The 23,656-nt window shown below is 38.4% G+C and overlaps 1 non-coding gene across 1 annotated transcript; it reads right to left on the bottom strand.

The window, feature by feature from the left end:
- Positions 1–2,274: 2,274 nt before the first annotated feature.
- Positions 2,275–2,348, bottom strand: trnaa-ggc. The gene has a single exon. It is a non-coding gene; the product is annotated as a tRNA-Ala (tRNA).
- Positions 2,349–23,656: the final 21,308 nt, after the last annotated feature.

Here is a 23,656-nt window from a genome sequence, read left to right as displayed (position 1 = left end):
TTCACTTGTCAAATGAAGAAATTAAAGTTAAGAAGTATTCAAAATTTTAAATCCTGATTTATGGAATTAGCACATGTTTGAAGGTACAGTAACTGCTTTAACTGGAAGACTGGAATCAGCAGAGCAATGAACTGCGTGCCCAATGAGACCAGAGAGCAAGTAGGTTATGTAGGGTGACATCTAGTGGAGGTTTATTTTTCAGCAACGTGTTCTCAAGCCATATTGTATTTATAGCACATACTGCAGCTTTTATATGGACAGTGGACATCAGTTGTTTATTTTTCTCATCAATGTAGTTAAAAAAAGTATATGAAAAGATATCCCTGAGGAAAATTAACATTCTATGATTTGAATTACTTCTGATAGTATTAGTGTCGCACGCATCACAACATTTTAACAGTTTGGATTCACAGCCTCTTAAAATCCATTTGGAAATAAATATTAAGTTGGTGTTAGCGCTCCTGATGAGTCATTATCTTCAGGAGAGCTGAAAATTGAGCAGAGAATATAAATTGATAATATTGATAAGACACTATCTCAAATGCAAGGATTATCATAAGTATCTTTCCCTCTCTTAAATGCTTCAACTTTACAGTGTATTCCATTGCTTGTTTATTTCGTCTTGGAATTTCGAAATTCTATACACTTCAATCAAATCATCCCTCACCCTCCTCAGCTTCAATGGCCACATCCCCAACTTAACGAGCCTTTCACTGTAGTTTAGCTATCCTCATCCTTGGTATTGTTCCCTCTCCAAAGTCAATGTATCCTTCCTGTAATGAGGTAGCCAAAATTGCACGCAGTACTCCCATTTGCGGTCTCAGCAGTGCCCTATACAACCTTAAGATTGCTTCTTTAAATTCTATCCTTCTAAACACGTACCGTCTGAAAATTCTGAACTCACTTGCTTTATGAGTTCAGAATTTTCTGAATTCTGCTGATAGTTAGGGAACCTTAACCCTTAGTGAGTTCCCCAACTATCAGCAGGGTCACTGATTAGAGCCATGAAGTGTAAACCATATTACAGTAATATAGTTATTATAATTCAGTATACAGATTGTTGTAGTATTCCCCTATATCGTGTTGCACAAATACATGAACTAGCTGCCCTGCATTTGACTCTTTAGCATTTGTTAAATCAAATTGTGTCAGCTCTTCCTTAAAATCAGGAACAATGTTTTTTAATTTACAGAAAAGATAATATTTTTATCAACTTGGCAACCTGAATAAGAGACTACTCAGCGGTTACTCGTGCTATGAGTTGTGTTCTTTCAATTGAACAACCCACTCAATGCATTTTATCTTCCTCAGGGTAATGACTTCACAAAATAACATTACGTTGGCCTGAAAAAATTATATTTTAAATTATATTTTCATCATCCATTGATCTGCAACATCAACCCATTTATCTTTGAACTATCTTTTGCCCCATTCTCTGAATTGTTTTTAATATAGAGGAGATCTACATTCAAGCATTTTTCATTATAAGGAAAACATTTCAAAGTTCGCTGATTAAATAGATCATGGATTTGGAGGGGAAATTGTAATGTGGTAAAATGTTGCAGGATACGGCTGTACTCAGTGACATTATACAGAGTGTGCTGATCAGTGATGTGACATCAGGTCAGTCCTAATGTATTTTTTAAACTGTTAGAATACTATTAAAATGATGTGTTAGGAAGGTTCACATTGCAGCAGAGAGAGGTCCTGCTGCTATGTATTTTGTTGCTGAAGGGCAATGGGATGACGTTTCAATCTGTTCAGAATTACACTCGGTGTTTAAAAAATGCCTAGGCTGAAAACCATGCCTTTAATTACAACTGTGACTGAGATGGGTAGTTGTTTCAATGATTCCAATTCCTTCAACCTAGGTAATAAGGTACTTTGCTACCATATATATGAGCTTTAAAACCGTTATGGAGATTTAAAGGTACTCTCTAAGAAGTCACTCTAGATTCCATATTCAGAATGTTGCAGCAGTAATAATAATAATCCTTGCATTTGATATAGCGCCTTATCACGTCTTCGGAATGTCTCAAAAGCGCTTCACAGATTATACTGTTAAGTGAATTAACTATTTTGTAGGCAAAACGCGGAAGCCAGTTGCGCACAGCAATGTCCCACAAACAGTCGCGGACTGTGATTAAATTATTATTTTTATTATAATTTTGTTAAGGGGTTATTACCCCCGAAAAGTGATCCACAAATCGACTATCAACCAGGTTCCTGCTAGGTAAATAGAGGCGTGTGGAGTAAGGAAACTTGCCCAACGTTTCGCCCTGCCCGGGAATCAAACCCAGGTCCTCTCGCTTGCCAGGCGAGTGCTCTAACCACTGAGCTACAGGACTCCCTCCCAACATGCCTTGTTTGTGCTGTAACAGAGCGGCCATGCATTCAACCTCTTAGTGTTTGTTAAATCAAACATGAGGAAAATATTAAAACTATGCAGTGTGTATGTAATGTGTATATCATGTGATGGAGCCTTCGAAAGTGGTATTTCAGCGATGGAACATCATCCAGTGCTCAGTGAAGACTAAATACACCATTGCTGACTCTTTGCAGCAAACTGCAGAAATGTCCAATTTATATCAGGGTCAGTTTAAGGCAGATCACGAGGTGGGCTAAATAAGAGGGATGTTTTCTTAACATCTGCTTGAGCTAATGCATCTAATCTGGTTTGAGTACATTTCCTTAAAGAAGCATTGTCTCTGTTTTGCGTATTGTAGAGGACAGCCGAATTACTAAAACAACAAGCTCTGAAAGCGTAACTCAGCCATGTTGCCCAGCTGCAGAAATCTGTTCTGTAGCAGTCACTATATTTACTATATGGGTGTGGTAAACCCAAAAGATGAAATTGTATTTTTAGAAAAAAATATTTTGTACACTACAGAATCTTTATATAGCTTTAGGCTTTAAAATCTATATCTGAACAGCAAAGCATTAGTTATCATTATCCCAAAACAGAAGTAAAATTGTGGAAGACAGATAACATAATCACATGAGCCTGGGTTAAATTTTAACTTGTAGGGATTAAAAAGATGAAGATGTCTATTTTTAGGGGTTCTGTTAGCACGTTGTTTGATCAGGCTCATTTTATGAACACCTGGTGAGCTTGCACTGCAGGCCTAACCCACGAACACATTGTTGGCCCTAATTTTTACCCAGCTTCTCTATGACAGTTAATATTAATCTGTCTTTTAAAAAAAATCTAGATGTTGATTTGAAGATGATGTTTTTGATTGATTCATATATGGATTGACAGATCACTGTTAAGTTGTTTGTGTCACTTCTCAATAGGAACAATTTCAATATCTGATGGAGTCAATGTCATAGATATTTGATCGACTTGGGGTACAATATAGTTCATCGGGACATGAATATATCTACAGGGAAGGGAAAGAAGAAATACAGCTGCTCAGTAATCTGATAATAATAATCCTTGCATTTGATATTGTGTCTTCTGATATTGCAATGTCTCAAATCTAGCTCTATGTCTGCAAATAACCTGATGACCAAACTACTTTCTTGCCTCTGGAGTGTGAATATGATTTGAGGAAAAATCGTTTTGATCTAAACTCTCTTCAAGCCCACTAAATGTACATTTTCTTTAATGTGTTGAAAATAAAGGGTACATGCTTTCACAGATCTTACCATAACGGAATAGGTTGAGATAATTGCATACATTGCAACTTCATTTCAAAGACATTTGTAGGGCTACTGGATCTTACGAGATTCTGCATCTTGGCCATTGATTATATGAAGATAAGAAACCGCCATAAAATTGCTTGGGATCGTTGGATGTCGGAAGCTGAAAAATTGTTGCCCATTCTCTTTAAACCTGTAATTATTCAAGTGCAAGAATTATGATTATTTATTCACATCTCTACATTATTATACTGGTAAAATGGTCTGGAAAAGGTGTTTTTTTAAGTAATAAATTAACAAACAAAGACAGACCATTAACCATATATTGTAGCAATCCTATGACATAGATAATCAAGATATCACTTCATGTCTGTGATTTCTTCAGTTGCTGACATTTTAATCCCAACTGGACTGGTAGGGAGAAGCTGCCAAAAAAGAGATGGTGAATAAAGGATAATTCCGAAGGTCAGGTCAACATGGGTTACATTAACAGACACTGCAGCCAACCAATGTTACAGCTGATGAGTAACAACTCACTGTCAAGCCTCTACCATCCTGCACCCCCTCAGAATCAATTAGAGAGTGTGGGAGAGTGAGACAGAGATGCTTCTCCGACTTCCATGGTAAGTGACTGATCTCAAGTCAGTCTTTCCCGACAGCGTGGCTGGTCGGATGAACAGAGTAAAAGATCAAACGTACAAACTACATCGTTCTGGTATAGCAAGTTGCCGTTGCAATCTGCTGCTCCACCATTCGCTTCATTTTAATTATTCCTTGGCGACAATGACAACATCGCGGCAGTCATTACGGTCATCAATAAAACTGACTGATGAGTTTTATGGGGTTCATAAATTGAAAATATCAAAAATACACCCTAGTAAATCCTTTCTCATCTGACCGCAAACTCGTGCTTTGTGACAACAAGTGACTTCAGGCTCAGCTCCTCACCAAATAAAAAAAACCTGGCAGTCTATTGACCACTGTTCCAATTTCTTTAATGAAAAACTCTGCCAAATTGCACAGGTGTGCTCCTAGGTAACCTAAAATGTACAATGTAGAAGAAGATTATTTGACTCATCAAAGCTATTACTGGTGTGAGCTCCACAACTGGAGCCAACGTGACTTATTTCTATGTGAACCAAAGCAGAGAATACTATTTTGTTTGGTAGGTAAAATTAATTGATCCTGTTCTTGTCCTCGCCCAATGTCCACATACAAGCACTTTGCAGGCAGGAGACTGAACGTTGATCAGTTGCGAGAACCTGGCTGATGTCTTAGTCCAGTAGAAAGACCAAATTTAGTCCTACAGCTCAGTGGTTAGAGCGCTTGCCTCCCAAGTGAGAGACCTGGGCCTGATTCCCGGCAGGGCGAAATGTTGGGTAAGTTTCCTACTTCACGCGCTTCTGTTTACCTCGCAGTAAGTAGGAACCCAGTTGTTCGTTGATTGGCGCATTGCTTTTTGGGGGGTAATAATTCCTTCAAAAAACAATAATAATAAATTGGTCATTTTCAATCCATGACTGTTTGACTGTTTGACTGTCACTGCTGGCACAATTGGCTGCAGCATTTTGCCTACAAAAAATATACAACAACAACAAAATTACACTTGTAAAGTGCCTTTCATTTCAGGAGGACGTCCCAAAGCGCTGGACAGACAGAGTTACGGACCCGAGCTGAGGGTCATGGTCGGGGAGGGTCGGGGGCAAGTGAGGAGACAGGGAGATTGAAAGCATGGTCGAAGAGGAGGATCTTGAGATCGGTCTTGAAGATAGCAAGGGAGGGGGTGAGGCGGAGGGACTGTGGGATGGAGTTCCAGGGACTGGGGGCAGAGTGGCAAAAGGCCCATCCACCAATAGTGGGGCGAGTGAGGTGGGAGACGTGAAGCAGGCCAGAGCCCGCTGAGTGGAGGGAGCGAGCAGGATGGTAGGAGGTTAGGAGATACCAAAGGTAGGGAGGAGCAAGACTGTGGAGGAATTTGAATGTGAGGACCAGGATCTTGAACTGTATCCTCTGTGTGATGGGAAACCAGTGGAGTTGGGTGAGATGGGGGTTATAGGGTCGCGGAGCCTAGTGCGGGAAGGGATACAGGCTGCAGCCTATGGAGGGAGGAGTTGGGGAGGCTGACAAGCAATGAGTTTGCATAGTCGAGCTTCGATGTAATGAATGCATGTGTAAGAGTTTTGGCGGCCTGCTGTGTGAGGCGGAGACGGGCAACGTTGCGGAGTTGAGGGAAGGCAGAGCGGGTCATGGCGCAGATGTGGGGTAGAAAGGATAGTTGAGGGTCAAACAAGACCCCAATACAGTCAATTCACTTTACAGTATATTCTGTGAAGCGTTTTGAGACGTCTCGAAGAAGTGATAAGGTGCTATATCAAATGCAAGAATTATTATTATTATATCGATGCCTGACTGAAATCAGTGTCGTATAGACTAGATTTTCAATCTTCTTATCTATGTTTCGAGATACATCAGGTGGTGTCTTAATCCATTAAACCTTTGGGGAAGCTGTTGCCAAACATTGTAATGAAATTGATGCAACTTGAACTAACATTGAGAATCTGTGTAATATTTGTTATGAGAAAAAAAACTGGTAAAATATTCCTGTCTTTAATGGAAGCACTATTTTCATCCTCGAATAAAACTCCTTGTTTCTGAATTTTATTTCAAAATAAACGATACAAATAAATTCTTCCTGCCACATCGTGACAGTTTTGTGCCAATACCTGACAGCTGTTTGTGGTGATATATAACAACAACAAAATTGTAACTATTAGTCTCGCCGCCTCCCCACTTGCCCCCTCCCCGACCATGACCCTCAGCTCGGGTCCGTAACTGTCTGTCCAGCGCTTTGGGACATCCTTCTGACGTGAAAGGCACTTTACAAGTGTAATTTTGGTGTGTATATATGAACTCTAGTTCAAAACTGATGGGAAGAAATATTAAGATGTGACTGGTAGCATGTTCAAGGGTCTCTCATACACTCGGGGGATCAAGTGACTTTGCAAACTGTTCAAGCTCCAATAACACTGTTTATAGCAGCATCCAAACCTTTCGAGTGTATTAGTTTTATAGTCAGTGGTTAGTCTCAATCTATTCGGAAAGCTGCCGTTCAAAAATAAAGTGCTTAACTGACTAGTTTTGATGCGATATGTAACAGTAAAAATCCACAATTTTTAATTGGGTTAAACCAGTTCAACTTATTCAATATAAAGAGCACTTGTATGCTTCAGAGCATGAAAGGCACATTTACATTAGTCTGATGCCCATCAAACAGCAACTAGAGAACTGAACGTTGCTTTCAGGTTTGGAGCTGGAGCAAGTTTATGACAAAATGTTTTACACATTGAGTTTACAGGTTTGAGTTTCCTAGTAAAAATTGACTGATTTGGAAATTGGATCCAATAATGTTGGCTCCTTTGTTAAACCTTTCCAAGATCATTTATTTTAAGTCTATTGAATTCATTTTTGTAACTTAATTTTTCCCTGCTAGGTTTTTATGGAGTCCTGTAGCTCTGGTTAGAGCACTCGCCTCGCAAGCGAGAGATCTGGGTTAAATTCCCAGCAGGGCAAAACGTTTGGCAAGTTTCCTTATTCCACACGCCTCTGTTTACCTATCAGTAAGTAGGAACATGGTTGTTAGTCAATTGGCCGATCGCTTTTTCGGGGGTAATAATTCCTTCAAAAAAAAAATAATAAATTAGTCACTCAATCCTTGACTGTTTGTGGGACACAGCTGAGTGCAATTGGCCGCCACCTTTCACTCACAAAATGTAATCAATTCAATTTACGGTATATTCTGTGAAGCGTTTTGAGACGTCTCGAAGACGTGATAAGGCGCTACATCAAATGCAAGGATTATGATTATTATTATGGATACTGTTGCCAAATAGTTAACAAATGTTACAAACAAACCAATAATTAAGTATGTTGGCATGGGAGACATCTTAGTCTATTCTATTTAAAAAGTGAGATAGGTTAAAATAAAGTAGTGTAAATGTTGCACTGTTTTTCCTGGCCTTGCTGGACTTATTTTTTTCAGAACCAATTGGGTAGGATTTAAGAATGAAAGGGAACTCTCCATTTAGCAGCCTAAGCCCTGGTTTGTATTCACCTATTTAATCTCCTGTGGCATACTGCTCCATAAATATTTACTGATCCCAAAGGTAACCAAGCAAACAAATTATGTATCCATCTCCACACTTAACCTGACTTGTCTTCCACTGACAACACCCAGAGCCCATGTGAATCAGTCCATTCCATGGAGTATTTGATCATTTCAGACTAAACCTTCAAATCTATTTTCAATAAGATACTCTCAAAATCATTTTGACGAATATTAATCAACACGTATCCACTTCTTTTGCTGTTGCAGAATGTCCATGATTATATGTGTGTGTGTGTGTGTGTGTGTATATGTGCACATACGCACACTTTAATCTCTAGTCTTGCTTAATTGTGTTTCTTTCAAGCTATGTGCCTTTATGAATTGCACTCACAGTTAAAATTAAAGACACTGCTTCTACTTTCATCATCACAAAGAGCATCACTGTGCTCTTTAACATTATGAAGTCCTGAATAATGTTGCCTAATATTTTTCCCCCTGAAAGAAAATTAATTCAACACAAAATCTTTCCTCATCACTTGGAACTCCAAACCCTGGAATCATCTTGTTGCTCTTCTCTGCATCCCATCAATGTTTCGATGGCAGGAGTTCCCACAATTGCATATAGTATTTCAAAGTTTAAGATATTTTTGTTTGATCTTTAAGATGCTTCCTAGTATTTCAATAGCTTTGTTACTGGCTTCCCAGTGACTGAATTGAAAACAACTATTCTTATCAGAACTTTGTCAAAGCACGATAGTTCCTGTTTAATTGTGTGCCTTATGAAACCCTTATGCAATTAATTTGATGAAGTCATTTAAACAAGACAGTGAGCCAACTTGAACAAAATGTTTGACACATTTGAGTATACATGGTTACTTGCATAATGTGTTCTTGCTTTGCTATCACAGACTGGCATGACATAGAAGAAAATTCCTGTGAAAACTGTATGGAAACAAATTTGGGTGATGGCAAATATACAAGATGTCAAATTAAAATAACCCCAAATATTGAGTCATGTTATATAAATAAGAAGCAAAATACTGCAGATGATGAAAATCTGAAATAAAAACAGAAGGTGCTGGGAACCCGCAACAGCATCTATGGTGAGTTAACATTTCAGGTCGATCTTTCATCAAAATGGGGGTTGTTGGGAGGGAGCAGATTATAAGGACAAGCAGATAAATGTTTGCTAGTTACTGGGGCAATATGCGCAATGTTAAATGGAACGGACATTAAATGTTGATGTATATACTATATATTTGAGACTCTGCAAATACATTTTAATACTAAATATTCTACACAATTGAACAACTGAAATGATGGACTGTCACATAAATTTATATTTCTTATCAATGCTTATTCCTAATCTTTCATTCTCTTTCCAGAGAATTTATTGCTCTTTGCATAATTCCCAGAAACTATATGAGACTCTGATAACTAACCCCATGGGTAAGTCATCAACCCCACATAACGAGTCACTCACTCAATATCACGGCTGTTCAAGTACTTTGTACTTTCAAGATACTGTACTAGGATAACTAGTCAACTCCGATAAGAAGTCATTTGAGCTATTTCCCTTGGGGTGACGAGTTATCGGAGTTTCATTATGGGAGTACTACTGTCAAAGCACACACTGTTTACCCAGGACTAAATATTGTATTCTGCAAATGCAATATTTAAACTACAACCATTGGTACACTAAACATCTCTTCACACACATAGACATAGACAAATATAGATTTCAATCAAAAGAAAGTTAAAGTATATTGTGAACAATAATTAGATAATGCATCAAATTGGTATTATTGTGTCCTGTGCCCAAAAGATAATTTGTGTGAATAAAAAACTCAATCTTCTGTTGGGGTCTTGAAGCTCATATGTTTGCTTGCACCAAGCACAGGCTGAGCAGTGGATAGTGAAAAGGTTCACAAGGCTCATAAATCATCTTACTTTCACACATCCAGCAATATTAAGGAAATGTTAAAGATACAACATTAGGAGATTCTGCAGATGACATCAGACCCAATATTGAATAAAAATTGATTATACATCAGCAGCACAGCTCTAGCTAAAAAATACAAATACAAATGTTTTACTTTACAACAGCTGGGGTCGAATCCCCCAAAAATACACAACATCTCAAAATTGGAGATTAAATTGTTTCATTATAAATGCTTGATGTCAAACAGAAAGCTTTCATAACTAATAAAGATGATGAATGATGCAGTTGGACATTTTTAACATTTTAATCTGAAATATATATATTTTTGAAAACTAAGAAATCTCGGTGAAGAGTCAAGGCCAGTGATACAGGATATCACCAAGGTTCAAAAGATGAGATACATCAAAACAGTTATGGTTACGTGACTCCAAATTCTAAAATCCTGGAGATTGTGGGAGGAAAGTAAGACTGAGGGGGGAAAAAAATTCCGTTCGGGGAGCTGGGGGTGGGGAGGAGAGTATAATGAGGCTTGATTTCAGTAGAAGGAAGAAATGATTAGAGGATTTGAAGCTTTTGAGGAATATTCAGAGGGATGTTGTGATAGCCACAATAGTACCAAATAAAGAGAAGAAAGGTCCTGTGAGAGTGACAGGTTTAAGGGTAGAGGTGGGAAAAGATCAGCTCAGGTGATTAGCTGCTTCTATATCTTATCCAGCAGTTTTAAAGAGATGCAGGAAGAGCTTTCCCAGAATCAAGGAGCAGTATTCAAATCCTAGTTCAGCTTGGGTTGTTCAGGGACAAAGAACGGTTTGGTAGTGTTCTTTATCCCTGGTAGCGAGAAGCTAGCTATTTCACACAGACCCATGGGAACTCTGCACTGAAAGTAGATCGCATCACAGTGGTGTTCAATGTAATGAATTTCCAGTCATTGGATCTATTATTAAGAAATACTTTGCAATCTTACAGAAAAATATTTTGCTCTCATCGATGATCCATCCTATCTTTCATCTGTCTATTTGATGCCTCAGGTTTTAGCCGTGGTAGTTTGCTTTTTGATGCTTTTTGATGTATGCTTTCTGATGAAATCATGAAATCATTTAATTCAGGCAATTAGATTTGTGGAGTGGCATTAACCATATGATGAAGTTTGGTGAAATATTCAGTGAAAGGGAGCTGGTTATGTACTGAACCGACCAATGCCTTTACAGAAATGAATTATTAATACAAAGCTTATCATCTTTATTAATACTTGGCTGTATTTCAATTTCTGGTATGAACCTAATTTACACACTGTTCACATGTTTATGATTATTTGCTGCTTTTACTGTTTTGCCCAGAACTGGTTTAATATTTCTACTCCTTCTACTTCTTGATTACCTGTAATAACTCAGATATTTAACTATAATTATAACCTTTACTAGAAACAAAATAATTCCTACATTAAATTAGGATTAAATTACAAAGAATGACAACTGTACACTACCTCATTTGATTGTTTTACTGTAACTCACAAAGAGCATGTTGTAGACCACTGAAGGCTCTGACAAATAAAGTTAGCAGGTAATCAGTATATAGAAATATTCAAACTGTATGCTAATTGAGTTCAATTAAGATTTATTGTGATTTATTCACAATGATTATACATTTCGTGAAAATGTAGTATTGAGTACTAGGTAGAATTACATAGAATTTTACAGCACAGAAACAGACCATTTAGTTTAACTTGTCCATGCTGGTGTTTTTACTCCACATGAGCCCCCATCCTAATAATAATAATAATAATAATCCTTGCAGTTGATGCAGCATTATCACGTCTTCGAGACATCTCAAAGCACCTCACAGACTATACTGTCAAGTGAATTGACTGTATATTTTGTAGTCGTAACGCGGCAGCCAATTGTGCACATTAGTGTCCCACAAACAGTCGCGGATTCAAGTGACCAATTTACATCTCTCCGAATCCCCTCATTCATACCCTTGTCTTTATTCCCTTCTCCCTCATGTATGCATCAAGTTTCCTCTTAAATATTTTGATGCTTTCTGTTGCACCCACAATTTCCGAACCTGATCCCTGATGAATAATAATCATATGTGAGGTTGAAAGTGGAATTGGGAATGAAATCAACCCTTTTACCTATTGAGAATGACCTGGGGATGCTGCTTGATAGTGATTTGAAACCTTCTCACGTAACGTTTGGCTGTTGCAAAAAACAACAAACAAGATTTTGAGAAAGAAATCCGTTATTTCAGACCCTCCCTCTTCCCGCTCATCCTTTTAATGTAAGCTTTACATGAGTGGCCAGTTTCCATGCTGTACAGTTTTCATAAATGTAAATCTTGCTGAAGAGAATAACTTGCAAGAGAAAGGCCTACATTTCCAGTGTCGAATCCTCCAGGTACAGGATGTACAACTGCTGATTGTGGAGATGAATGAAAACACTGATGTGAGCTTCTCTGTAGTCAATGGTATTGTTGATATGTTCTGATAGGCATAAGCAAAGTGTATTGCCTCCTCAGAAATGAAAAGGATTGATGCTGGTACATGGATGTCAGCCAAGCAATACTGGAACAACACCAACTACACGTATTAGGTTTGCCATAAATCTATAAACTATGTTCCCATTACTGAGTTTTACACAGATACTGAAGGAGGGGTGAAACTTTAACCAGGTTTCCTTACTCCACAGGCCTCTGTTTACCGAGCAGTAAGTAGGAACCTGATTGTTAATCAATTGGCAGATTACTTTCTGGGGCTAATATTCCCTTTTTTTAAAAAAAATTGGTTACTCAATCCACGAATGTTTGTGGGACACTGCTATGCCCAAATGGCAGCAACTGTTCACCCACAAAACATAGTCAATTTACTTTACAATATATTCTGTGAAGCACTTTGAGACGTTTCAACGATACAAGGTTCTATATCAAATGCAAGGATTATTATTATATGTTGTGATGGCATCTACTATCCATAAAACTGCTATATGCCTTTTCACTATCAAAGAAACTAGTATTTTGCAATATTATATTTTAAAAAGTATTTTTCTTTGCCAATTTTTTCATCCAATTTTCTCTCCTACACTTCTCTCCTGAAAGTGTTTAGACAGTTTTTCTTTCTACTGGTTTACAGTTCTACTGGAGCCAGACTCCCTCTGGTCCCTTACCCAAGTAACTGTTTCTCATACTTGAGCCTTGACAGTGAATGTTGACAGACTATTAGACCCCAGGGGGCATCACAGCCAAACCTGATCCTAACTTTGCCCAATATCCTTACATGTACCCTTTCCAGCATAGGTCTCTGGATAATGATAGAGAACTCTGGTTGATTTTCTTGCCTAACCCAACAACAAGAACAACTTGCATTTATAAGCTGGAGGATAGTAGTGTGTCATACACACATGTGACATTGCCAAGACGGAGCATATAGATGAGGAAGAGGAGGGGACCAAGGATGGAGAATTAAACTAAGGCCAATTGCACTGCCCAAATGCTATGTCAGTTGGGTTCAGCTACCGCAGCACAGGCGAGTGATTGATCCTGGGACATTTATCATCTGCATAACCCAGTACCACACAATATGTGCATATAACCACTGAGCCATCAGAAAAGCACAATATCTGATCTTTAAGAAGATTTTTCTTTGTTAACCATCCAGGGCCAGAAGTTGCATAGAATCTTGGCCTGCAAGTCGCATTTTCTCTCAAAAATTAAGATCGAGCAGAATTTTAGAAAATTCTTAAATTCAGTATGAATTTGGAAAAGTTTTTGTTAAGAACTCTGGAAAAATGGTTTCCCAACGTAGATCAAATTTAATAATTTTAAGTTAGTTCCAGTAAACTAAAGCAAAAGCTCAAAATGGATGAGGTATTTTGAAAGAAATTGTGTACTGGGGGTAACCATGTGCAAATATGCAGTTGCTTTCATCTCATATCTGCTAATCTAATAATGGATCATTTTTGCCTGTCTCAACCGAAACTGTTGCTGTAACTGATATTTGTCTCCTTTAGGCAGAATGGAGAATGAATCAGTCAGTATCTGAGCAATCTCCTCTTTAAGTGAATGTTCCTGTTGACAGATGTCCATTGACTGACATGTACTCCATCTTCCAGGAGAAAGGAACTTTTGTTTCAGTGCAAAAGTAGCTCGTCCAGCATGATTTAATTCCCCTGATGCTTTCAGCGTGAACGTTTAAATCACAACAGCAATTACCAGAGATGGGTCAGAATTTTATTTAATTACTGTCTGAATGAGACTGTGAAGCCAACCTCATGTGGACTCAGACTGATGGTCTTGCTCAGAGCTTTGTCTCTGTCATGACCCGAGGCTTCATTTAGAATTAGATAATGACAAATAGAGAACTGGAAAATTCAGACCGTACTGACAGCAGGTTTTCCTTTCAATCCAACTCATGTTGTAATTATGGACTTATAATAAGGCCTATCTGCTTACAGCATTCTGTTAATCCGTTTTCTGTGATCGCCCACATATATTTTAGTCCATTCACAGTTCATAGAGTTAATTTCAAATGGGGTATCCTTATAATTTCACATAAACAAATAATTTGGAGGGAGGAGTGACTTCAGATAGTTTATCACCAGTGACAATTATTACATCACATGTCACATTTTCACCCCCATTGTATTTTATTTCTTAGAATTGTTTAGGACACATGATGGGCCACAATGGTATTTTCAAGTCTGTATGTTCCCATATCTATATATATATAACCTTTCACAACTATCAGATTAGGAGTCATCTGATAACCAGATCTAAACGTACCATTACTGCTGAGAACATATTAGAGTGGCTGGTTGGTTGACATCGCATTGTGTGTTGCTGATATCTTGGAAGGTTCTCCTGGGAAACACATAATAGTAATACTAATCCTTGCATTTGATATAACGCCTTATCACGTCACTGAGAAGTACTTCAAACAACACAATAGAAGTCGGTTAAGCCAGATACATTGGGGATGGCTTTGTTTTGTCCGGCTTAAGAGGTTGTCTGAGGGTAACCAAAATACCATTCCTGCCCGTAACACCTTATAAAAATATGTACTAATGTTTCACTTGAAGCAATGTTAACTAACCAAACAGGACAGACACCAAGTATTTTAACCTAGGAGTTAAAGTTCAAATCCTGCACCTCACAGAATTCAGTAAAATATATTTTCCTTTGTTTGACTGCAAAATATCATCAGAGAGCAGCGGGCTCCACCTTGCAGCCACGTCATGGAGTCTCAGTTTGGCAACCACCATATTTAAAAAACAGTAAGAATACAAATGATTCAGACTTGCAGTGTTTTGTTCGATTTACCTGATGTTCGGGGTTAACCGGCGTCCAACAAAAGCGGATTCCACTGTACGTGGAGTCCTGTAGCTCAGTGGTTAGAGCACTCGCTTTGCAAGCGAGAGACCTGAGTTCAATTCCAGGCAGAGGGCGAAACCTTGGGCAAGTTTCCTTACTCCACACAGAGCCTAATAATAATCCCTCCAAAACAAAAAACAATAATAAATTGGTCATTTTCAATCTACGACTGTTTGTGGGACATTGCTGTGCGCAATTGGCTGCCGCGTTCGCCCACAAATATACAGTCAATTCACTTTACAGTATATTCTGTGAAGCGCTTTGGGACGTCCTCCCGACGTGAAAAGCGCTATATCAAATGCAAGGATTATTATTATTATATTGTAAAGTGGTGTCCTTTTTGAGTTTGAGCTATCCAGTATGATTGCTAAATGGGGCACCCCGTGTGAAGGGCGCTATATAAACACAAGTTGTTGTTGTTATATAGTATCTCAAAATACTTCCAATCGAAGCCAAATAAACAATACTGGTTGTAAGCCTGTGCAAAGTACAGTAGTACAGTATTGATTCATTTTGAGAATCGATAATATAGAATGAAATTAAAGAAACTAAAGAAATTAAAGAATTGAAGAAAAGATCTTGTGCACGATTGAGTAAATTGAACCATGATGATATTATTCTATGATTGTGCTTTGGCACGGAAATGCTTTACTAATCTACAGGTCAAAATTGCCAATGGTAGATAAAATAAATGGTACCTCCATCACTCAAGCCATTGGTTGTGCAGCGATGAGAAGCAGCCACTTTTTACCTAATGAACTGATCAATCAGTGAAGTCTGTTCCTTGACAGGAATTTGATTTAAATAAGAAGTGGTTCATTAACCAGGAGCTTAATTTTAGATAAACATGATTTGCATTACACATCAACCTATTGTAAAACAATGTAAATTGCCACGACTGTAGCAGTTAAACAAAAGGCATTGCCTTGATTACTTTCAAACTATAAAAATACATTTAAGGAGCTCACACCAAACAAAAGCTGTTTTTTTCATAGCTGTGGCGATAAATCCTTTGTTGGTTATAAAACAATTTGGGGGAATTAATATCCTTCCAGATAATGACCAGACTTTTGCTGTACCTATTGTTTCTCCCTATTTTGCAATGGGTATTTTTCTGTTTTTCCTTTATAATATATATATATTCCCACGAGGGCTAAAGTACTACAAATATACGAAGAATTAAAACACCAACTTCCACTTATATAGTACCTTTCACGTAGGATATAGTTTCGGAAATAACATTACTGTAGCAGAGTTGGACGCTCGGCAAGGGGGAAGGGAGAGGTGACCGTAGACGCAGTCAGAAGAGATAGATTTTCAGGTGGGATTTAAAAATTGAAATTTAAAATGAAGGTATTTCAACAATTTTCTTCATGTTTTGGGATTCATGATTTACTGTTTCATGTTCTCGCAATCTGAAATCTACACACTGAAAGTAACAAATTATGTTTATGAAATATCACAAATTATGCTCTCCTCCTCCCCCCAACTCTGAGAATGAACCAACTGTACTTGTTAATTTTTGGTTCAGTTGAAAAACATTATTACATCAGTGTGAACGACTTGTCACACTCTTGCTATATATTGATACTGTGCAGTGTTCATAAAAGTACTATGCCAAATGGAATGCAATATTTAAAGGCGATTAATTATTTCTAAATAGATCAAAGGAGCAGAAAATTAAGTGAAGAATTAGTCTCTGAAGGATGAATGATTACACAAAATCGAATGCAATTTGGAACTAGTAAGTGCAGAGTGAGCAGTTCAAATGGCAGTAAATTACCTTCTTTTTGTGCAATGGGTGTATGTACTGTTTCTGCTGAAAACTTCCCTTTGTTGCTATCCTGCTACAGTATTTAATAATAGTAATTTTGGATTTAATATAGTAGCCGTAACTCAAAGTGCTTCGCAGAGATTGTGCGGTTTTGCAGTGTATTGGTTAGAACACTTGCCTCGCGGGCAAGTGGATTCCTGGACAGGGCCAAGCGTTAGGCAAGTTTCCTTACTCCATACAACTCTGTTTACCTAGCAGCAAGTAGGAACCCAGTTATTAGTTGATTGGCGGATCGCTTTTCTGGGGGTAATAATCCTTAAAATAATTTTTTTTTAAAAATACTTTGGTCACTTAATCCACAACTGTTTGTGGGACACTGCTCTGCGCAATTGGCTGCTGGGTTTTGGCCACAAAATATACAGTCAATTCACTTTACAGTGTGAAGCGCTTTGAGATGTCTTAAAGGCGTGATAAGGTGTTGTTATTATTTTATGAATTGTAGTGCTTGTTTCTGTAGGTGTCCTGTTGGCATCATTGCATTTCACAGAACATCTAGCTGTGAACCATCTTTATGTTCAGTGACTTTATCTCGGATTGGTCCAGCAACTGACCTTGGATCAACATTGGGAGAACAGGTGTCTCCTATCTCAGCCATTATCTGGAGAGAACAAGAAGAGGTGAAGAACAGAATCCAAAATAAAAGGTTGAAATAATTAGAAGCAGGAAACAGTCAAATTAATTAAACTTTGTTACCCTCTGCTTCCTTGAAGATGAGAAACACTGCAAGCGCACAGAGTATCCATTTTCCTGGCGAATCCCCACGAATATTCTTGGTATTCATGTCAAACCAGTTCTCAGTCTACAGATTTAGTACAGTTAGGTGAAATACCTCGCTCGCATTTCAATCAGATTGCCTTCAAGCAAATCTTCATGTTTGCAACCCACAGAATATTCAGCTACACACTATCAGCAAAAAAAGCCTAATGTTTTATTAACTGATAGATTCATCAAATTGATAGAAACCTGACACATTGCCTGCAGGAGCACACATTCTTATTGGGGACTCCACATTCTGAGACCTAACTTCTAATCCGTCAGATAGGAATGATGTTGCCTGTAATTTAGGACTAATTAGGCCATTTGACATATTTGATAAATGACTTACAGTGGCTTAATTTTAAAGCACGATTTAAACCATCTTGAATCTTTAGAGCAGTAATCCTATTCCAAAGAATTTCTCAAATCTTCACTATTTATGTTTTCAATGTGACTTGGCTTGACTTGGATTTGACCTGATTCATAAAGATGGGTTAATACTGTGTGTTGTAATTACATCCTTCCCTCTGGAGTGAAACTTCAGGTTTATTAAGTCCTTTGCATAACTGCATTTTGCATATTTAGGTGATATATCTTTATTTGTCACAGCATTTGTATACCTCAGGGGCAGATAATAATTTAAATTTGGTGCCCATTAAGGTGAAGGATAATCATGCTAGAAACCAAGCTTCTTCCATTTTGCATTTGCTGGCAGTGCTAATTACATTCCTTACTGTATCAGAATGTTTCGCATACTTCTGTTCATTACACTCAGATTTGAGCTTTGCTGAGCAGGAATTTATAAGCCGTGTCAATGAAAGATACAGCTCCACCCCTTCATGTTTGAAATTGCTCTTGGATCATTATCCTGGGTCTTGGTTGGGAAGATTAAGTTTATTATTGGCAAATCAATAGCTCTTGATTTCTTTTTGGTTTATTGAAACTTGTGTCTTGTGTTGCGTTAATGGTGACTAGTAGAATACTCCAGCCAGAGAATGTAATGTATTTTTACAGCTTTGATGGTAGGCAAAATGAATTATTGTGATAACTATTCTTTGCTTAAGAGAACTTTTAAGTCCTTGATTGAGGCGCGCAACAGCTTCAAAATAGCCAGCAATTCAACTGTGTATGAATGAAATGTGGTGTTGTGTTGTGCCAGATGTAATCTGTTTCTCGATGTTCATAGTGAAATCTGCAAGCATGACTGTTCAGTCCTCATAAGAAATAAATTACACCTACATAGCACCTTTAACATGGGAGATTGTCTCAAAGAGCATCACAAAGCCTGAGTAGGAGCATGAACTGGATGGGAAGTAATAATAATAATAATCCTTGAATTTGATATAGCGCCTTATCGTCTTTGAGACGTTGCAAAGAGCTTCACGGAATATACTGTAAAGGGAATTGAATGTATATTTTGTGGGCAAAAAGCACAGCCAATTGTGCACAGCAGTGTCCCACAAACAGTGGTGGATTGAGTAACCAAACTATTATTATTTAGGTAAGGAGAAGTGACATAGTCAAAACATTGTCGAAGAGAAAGGTTTTCAACATGGGTTTTGAAAACAGGGAGGGAAGGAACGCGGCTGAAAGAAATGAATATAGGGGATTTCACAGGAATAGGACTCAATTTTCTATTATTGATGAACAATATATTGATGATGCACTGCCTGAGTCTTGTGGTCTTAGAGTCCCACTAAGAGTTTATGGATAAGGGGCATGGGCTTCAGCGTACTTGCCAACCCTGGGAAGGAAAAAGTGGTAGACATTCACTAACAAAGCTGTAATGTTTTTTTAAAAAAGCAGCCAGATTTTTAGCAGCATAAATTTTAACCTTGTTTAGTATCCCGCCCCTTCAAAAAAAAACAGTACAAAACAGATTTTTCATAGGATATAGTGATTTACGTGACTTGAAATCTTCATAATAACTAAACAACAAATGTTATAGAATTCTTTATTGAAATGTATCTGAAAACCATATGATGAGTATAATGTGAAACACATAATATGCTGAATTTAATGCACTTATTCTTGTTTCAACTTGAAATTATTTTGCATGCTAAAAATCCATTCTGCACAGAAAAAATACATCCCAATTTTTCAAACTCCAGATAGGATGCCGACAGCTTGGCATTAATTGATATAGCTGTGAGCATCATCAGAGCCACATTTTTTAAAACTAGTGCGATCTCTGCTCCGTGTAGACTGTTGAGCTTTTCCTCATAGACACTAGATAGATGTAAAACACCATGGTCTACAGGGAAAACCCATATTATGAGCCTTGTTTCTTCCAGCCTTGATAACAAGCTTCTCACAATAATAATAATAATAATAATAATCCTTGCATTTGATATAGCACTTTTCATCTCATCTCAAATAATAATAATACTACTTCCATTTGATTAAACTCTTTATCACATTGTCCAAACATTTCAAAATGCTTCACAGCCGTTACTGTAAAATATGTGGCAACTGTGTATTTGCAGACAAACTTGGCAGCCAATTTGAGCACATGAAGTGAACGATCACTTATAATTGGGGCATTGTTGACCAGGACACTGGGAGAAACTCCCTTCTCTTTTCAAATAGTGTCAATTAATCCTTAACATTCACCTGAACGTGCAGGTGAGACCTCAGTTTAATGTCTCATCTGCAAGACAATGCAGCACTGTCGTGTCACCCTAATCTATAAGCTCAGAATCCTAATAACAAGCAGCTTGAACCCAGAATCTTCTGAATCAAAGGTAAGGGTGTGGGAATGTAAAAGGGCTAAAACACGTAAAGTACAGAGTGTCTAGACTATGATAAGATTAAAGTTGTTTTTTAAGCAACAATGTAGATAAATTAGAGCAGAACCAGTGCAAAGCGAGTGCTCTAACCACTGAGCTACAGCACTCCATGCTTGTCAATCTGGTCAATATTGCTTGTCAATCAACAGCAATAATTGTTTGGAGACATGAGGTGATCGCAAATAATCATGTATATAAACTGATGGGATTGCCCCATTGGTAGAGAGAGAGTACCGACACTTCTGAGGGATGTGCTATTGCATTGCCTCTCGCTTTCCCTCTCCTTGCTGCAAGTGTTAAATAAACTATATTTCTGAGCTAACTCTGTTTGTGAGTGTTCGTTTGATCCTAGCTATAGCGACTTCATCCTGGTTTCGACAAGGGTCTACCAATTGAGCCAGACCAACACCTACATCCTTTTAAGAATTTGCGAGAAGATCATTTATAATTTTTTGTGAAATAATTCTATGAGGACAGTGACCCACTGCATTCACGCTGACATAAGGTGAGCTACTTTTCTGAAGCCACTTAACTTAAATTATACCTAATACCTAAATATGCACAAAGCCCAATGTTGCAATAAGGAGTTTGAAAGGGAGACAGCGATGTGCAAACATCTCCACCTCTGGAGAATAGAACGTAATAAATGATACAATATGGCTATGAGATTGACAATAATATTAGCTTGTTTGTCTGAGGATTTTATTATGAACCTTTATTTCTTCCAGCCTTGATAACAAGCTTCTCACGGATGCTAATGACCACAATGCCCTCCAAATGATGATATTGCTATAATACTGGTCATCTTGTTCATTAGTGATTAATTGTGCTGGGGAATATTTCCATTCAAAGGTCAGAACATGCATTTAGTGGTTTTCTATCCACTTAATACCGCAAGGCTGGAATACGGGAACTCTCTCCTCGTCGGCCTTCCCGGCACCTCCCTCCACAAGCTGCAGGTCATTCAGAACTCTGCAGCTCGTGTACTGTCCCGCACCAGGCTTCGGGACCACATCACTCCCACCCTCGCTCGCCTCCACTGGCTTCCCATCCCCCAGAGGATCGAATTCAAGATCCTCATCCTCACCTACAAGGCCATTCACGGCCTTGCTCCCTCCTACCTCTCCGACCTACTATCCCCCTACCTTCCTGCCCGTACCCTCCGTTCCTCTGGCTCCAGTCTGCTCCACATCCCCCGCCCCAACTGCCCTACCATCGGTGGCCGGGCCTTCATCCTCTCAGCCCCCAGGCTCTGGACCTCCAGCCCCCAGTGCCTTCGCCGCCTCCTCCCTTTCCTCCTTCAAGGCCGGTCTCAAGACCTTTCTCTTTGACCGTGCCTTCAGCTCCCCTCTCGACTCTCTACCCCCTCCTCGCTCCCTCCCTTCCCTCCCCTCACCTTGACCATTTCCCCCCTGCTCGGGTCCCGACCCAATTGTCCAGTGCCTTGGGACGTCCTCCCGACGTGAAAGGCGCTCTATAAATGAAATCTTGTTGTTGTTGTTAATAGGATTTCCTTATTGCTGCGTGTGTCTACAAACAGTCACTACACTTCACAGTAAAATCCTGTGAAGCACTTTGAGACGTTTCGACAGTGAGATGAGGCAGTTATATCAAATGCAAGGATTTTTATTATTGATGGACTTGCGTACTACACAATAAATGTATGTGTGAAATCAAGGAGCTGAATCATGTTGTTATCGACCCAAAATTAAGCAATGTTCTGATGGATTTTTGTAATGTGATTTTTAAAAATATGCATTAGTTGTTACACATTTCATGATATATAAGTTATGCATTTTATTGTTGTTAAAACATAAATGTTGAAATATATATACATTATGGCATTTTATCCTCATGTTTTCAGTCATTACACAACGGTTCCAAACCACTTGATAGGATTTCACGACTGCTCATTTGTCTGCAAACACAGGTGTAGCAATCAGAGTTACTTTAACAATTGTGATGGATGTTTCTCTTATGGTATATGTAACTGGAAGGCATATATGAATTCTACAATTATCTGGGAAAAATAATTATAGGCAATAATTTCCCCCTTTATTTCCCCTTTGACCTGTTCCTACACTACCTCCATTTAATTAAGGTTTCCTTCCCTAAGCCCCCGGCCAATGTCTGCCTCTAGTTACCTTCTATTTCTGTCCGACTCCTAATAGAATTCTTTTGCTTTCAGTTGCACTACATGAAGAGGAGTGCTGGAACAGTGTAAAATCAGGCAGACTGGGTAAAAGAAGCACAGAGATGGAGGGCAGAGGCTAAATGGATGGTGAATTGAAAAATGAAATAAGACAAAAAAAATCTGCCCCATTACACAAGTACCTTGTGTGTTTCACATGCTCACAAAGGTGAGCTGGGAAGTGCCGCTACCTATTAATGTTGAATTCTGACCTTTAATCCTGTTTCACTATAGAGTTTGATTCATGAAAGAGTAATGAAGGGATGAATCTGGGGATATTGTGAGTAAAGCAAAGAATGAATCTCTATTTATGAATACCTTTAACCTTAGGTTAACTTTCGACCTTTTTAAGAAACTATTTTAACTTCCTTTTTTTGTTAATAAATCCTTGTAATTACAAATTTACATTTAAATAGTGCTTTTCACATCGGGAAGATGTCCCATGTTACTGGCATGAATTCTAATGTGCTATAAACGTACTAGGAATATAAGAACATAGGAATTAGGAGTAGGAGTAGGCCATTCAGCCCCTCGAACCAGCCCTGCCATTCAATAAGAATCATGGCTGATCTTCTAACCTAACTCCATCTGCCCGCCTTATCCCCATATTCCTTAATCCCGCTATCCTTTAGAAATATATCAATTTCAGTCTTGAATATGTTCAAGGACTGAGGATCTACAGCCTTCTGGGGTAGAGAATTCTATAAATTCACTACTCTCTGAGTGAATAAGTGTTTCCTCAACTCTGTTCGAAAAGGCTGACCCTTAATCTTAAGACTGTGACCCGTAGTTCTAGATTCTCCTACCAGGGGAAACAGTCTTATACTGTCGACTCTGTCAAGCCCCATAAGAATCTTATATCTTTCTATAAGATCACCCCTAATTCTTCTATATTCTAGAGAATGTAGGCCTAGTTTACTCAACCTATCCTCATAGGTGAACCCCCTCATCCCAGGAACTAACCGAGTGAATCTACACTGCACTCCCTTCAAGGCGAGTTTGTCCTTTCTTAAATAAGGAGACCAAAACT

Source organism: Callorhinchus milii, unplaced genomic scaffold (assembly GCF_018977255.1).
Source record: "Callorhinchus milii isolate IMCB2004 unplaced genomic scaffold, IMCB_Cmil_1.0 Scaffold6, whole genome shotgun sequence".
NCBI lineage: Eukaryota > Metazoa > Chordata > Chondrichthyes > Chimaeriformes > Callorhinchidae > Callorhinchus > Callorhinchus milii.
Note: the sequence above shows the minus strand (reverse complement) of the source record. Positions and strands in the feature narration are given on the sequence as shown.